The sequence below is a fragment of the Medicago truncatula genome, chromosome 3, assembly GCF_003473485.1.
Source record: "Medicago truncatula cultivar Jemalong A17 chromosome 3, MtrunA17r5.0-ANR, whole genome shotgun sequence".
NCBI lineage: Eukaryota > Viridiplantae > Streptophyta > Magnoliopsida > Fabales > Fabaceae > Medicago > Medicago truncatula.
This window is the reverse complement of record NC_053044.1, coordinates 6780911-6784606: the sequence shown is the minus strand read 5'-3', so window position 1 is coordinate 6784606 and position 3696 is coordinate 6780911.

Genomic DNA, 3696 nt, shown 5'->3' with positions numbered 1-3696 from the left:
GTCTTTGATGATGGACTGTTTGGCTCGAAAGAGACATTATTCTTGTTGTTGTTGCAAGGAGTTGTTGGTTCTTTGATCCATTTCGTGTTGACGGTTGGTCCATACACCGCAAGTTAGACATTCATCGGTGTTGTTTTATTTCTTTGTATCACCCGATTGGGTTGACATACACTTTGAGTGAATTGACTGGGTTAGGTTTATGTCCCCCAATTCTTTTTTGTATTTTTTTTAATAATATATATATATATATATATAAGGACCTAACATAGACCAAAATCTGCAAGCCATTCCAACTCTGTTGGACTGTCTTCTATTCCTTTTTTTTATGCCATTGGACTCTTGCCTTAAAAAAAAACTAATTAATGATATATATTTAGAAAACTAAAGTTTCTTTTTTAACAAAAAAAAATAAAAATAACAAAGTTTGTTTCTTGTTATTCTCAAATTTATACAAAATTTTGTTACCTACAATATTGGTTTCATAAAGAGTTAAAATTTTATAAATAAGATGAGTAGTAGTTGTTAAAAATTTCAAGTGCTAAGTAAAAGAACAGATCTGAGAAAGAAAAACAAAAGATTTCATGAATGTTCAAAAGGAAGAAAGAGTGGAAGACTCATTGGAAATTGACTTAAAATAATTAACGAGATTTGCACAATATTTAAAAAATTGACAATTATAAGAAGAGTGTCTGAAAAACAAAATAGGAATTTATTGGAGAAAGAGATAGTAACTAAAAATTGTTTGTTACAAGAGAAAAATAACATTAAATTTATTGAGAAAGGAAAATGTGCGCAAAAAATAAGAATTTATTGGTGGATTAAAACGAGGGTATAATAGAAAAAAAATGTGTAAAAATACATTTTGCTAATTTAGTGTTAATATTCCAAAACGATAATTAAAAATAAACGGAGGGAACATTACAAATAAAGTAGGGGTCATAAATTTTGAAGTGATACTTTTAGTATATTTTTTGTGTGACGATACACATTACTAATATAAGATAGTATGTACCAAAAATAATAATAATTGGCATGACATCAAAAATTGAAAGTAACGCTCATTTTAGTACAAGTATACCACTTGTTGTGGGACAGATTGCATAACATAATTTGAAAGCTAAGTCTTGTTAACAAAGGAAGAATGAGATTACCTGAAAGTGTGAGAACAAACAAATTGAGATCTTTGTCTCAAGAACACAAGCTGAGATCTGCCAAGGAAATAAAAAAATATTTAGAGGCAATATAAAATATGTCAAATATGAAATTAGAGTACCAACGAAAATTAAGAGGAAGCAGTGAGTAAAAAATGTGTTTACTAAGAGATTTAAAGAGAGAAATTACATGAAAGTGTGTAGAACAAACAAACTGAAGAACTTTAGAGATCTCCTAACGAAAGACTTTTAGAGGAAGCACAAGATGTGAAAGAAGAGAAAGTAAGAAGTAGAAAATGAATGAGATAATGCAATTTTTGTATCAACTGATTGAACATATATTCGCGTCTTTCTACACACCACACAATAGATGGCACCTTCCCACCACTTGCAACTTGCAAGTACCATTTTTATTTTATTTTTTCAAATATCTTTTTTTTTATTCACGCAAGAATTTTTTTCAAATATCTCTTCTCGAGTCATTTAAGTTAAATATTTATAATACATTATTCTTTAATGGGTTAAATATGTTTTTGGTCCCTATAAATATGTCAACTTTTCGTTTTAGTCCCTCTAAAATTTTCCTTCAACTTTTAGTCCCTATAAAATTTTCAATTACTACTTTTGGTCCCTATTTTAAATTTAATTTTTGTATTTTTTTAATGAAATTGTGCATAAATGTGTCAAATATTCTAAAAACAATTCCTAAAAAAAATTAGATTTTTTTAAAAAAAACACAAATTAAATATGATTTTTTAACCATAAACAATATAAAAATTCATATTAAATTCATGTTTTGTTAAAAAATTCTTAATTTTTTTTGGAGTCATTCTTATAATATTTTGAATTTTTCTGGAAAATTTTATTAAATAATATGAATTCTACATATGAGTTTACTTTAAAAGAGGGACCAAAAGTGAAGGTTGAAAACTTTATAGGGACTAAAAGTTGAAGGAAAATTTTAGAGGGACTAAAACGAAAAGTTGACATATTTATAGGGACCAAAAACATATTTGACCCTTCTTTAATTGTTCTTAAATAAAATCATTCTTTATTTATATTATAAATTTTTACGGCATTATATACGGCCGCCTTTGCAAGTTCATGAGCAACCATATTAGTCTCTCTCTCCTAGAAAACTCGACATAAGAGTTGTTACAAATATCAGATAAATTTACTCTACACCTAGCTAAGATGGAACCAAGCTCTGTGTCATCTCGAACTTGTGAGTTCAATGAGTCTACTACTCCTTTTGAATCTAAACAGAAGATAACTTTCTTGAACTCCAATTCTCTTACCCATTCCATAGCTGCTAGTAATCTTAATGCTTCTCCTATGTCAACTGACATAATCGGTTGCAGCCATATAATTTTAGCTCCTATAAACATACCAAATTCGTCTCTTAAACACATTCCAATATCCACCTTATTGTAGTGCTCAGAGAATGAAGCGTCAACATTACACTTCACGAAGCTATTAGGTGGCCATTGCCATCTCATCCTATCTTGATGAGTTTGTTGCCATGACGAGGGCAGCTCCTCAATTTGACGTACATTCTGCCATTCTGTCAACATGTAACTTGTAACACCCTGTTTTTCCAACATAAAAATTGCATAAAAATAATCAGAGTATTCACATAAAACGGAATGTCACATTCTTTTCTTAAAATCATAAACTGAATAAATAACTATTTATCCTTTAAAATTCAATAACAAAATCTTTAATACTTCGCAGCGGAATTTATTCAATAACTAAACAGTCTTTGGCACGAAGTTCTCTTCATAAATGTCTCATAAAAATCTAATCTAAAAACATAGTCATAAATCTTCAAAAACAATACGTAAGGAATAGAAAAACAATAACAAAAGATTCCATCCCGTTATGTATCAGAGCACCTAAGACACACGAGAGAGAAAGCTCACACGACATCAACTATTCTTGATTACCTGCAAGTTACTCATACGAAGAGCAACATTTCCAAGCAGAAGGGGTGAGATTTCACAAAACAATAATATCAAGCATATAATTCATTAATTATATTTAACAACATAAATAACTTCATCTATTAGTAATAATAATTCTTCATGTAATAATTCTTAATAGTTCAACCAACTTCTAATCATCATTTCATAATAACATAACAACACAACTTAATCATCAGTTAATAATAATAATCATATACAACATGGCATAGTCATCACTTAATGATAATAATCATATAAACAAACAACATATTCATCTTAATCATAATCATGTAAACAAACAACATATTCATCATCTTATATTGATATAACAACAACATAAACAACAATGATTAATAAATATTAATACTTCACTTAGTTCTTTATTAACAACTCATTGACAAATGACAACTCAACGACAACGACAACGCAATTTCTACAACTTATCAACTCGACAACTTGACCATCTTGACAACTCGACAACTTGACAACTTGATTATGCAACTTAATCTTCTAATCATGCATGTGGTACCAATCTTTGAGCGTAAATAGGCTCCCAGGACATCAAGCCCTCAACTTTATTT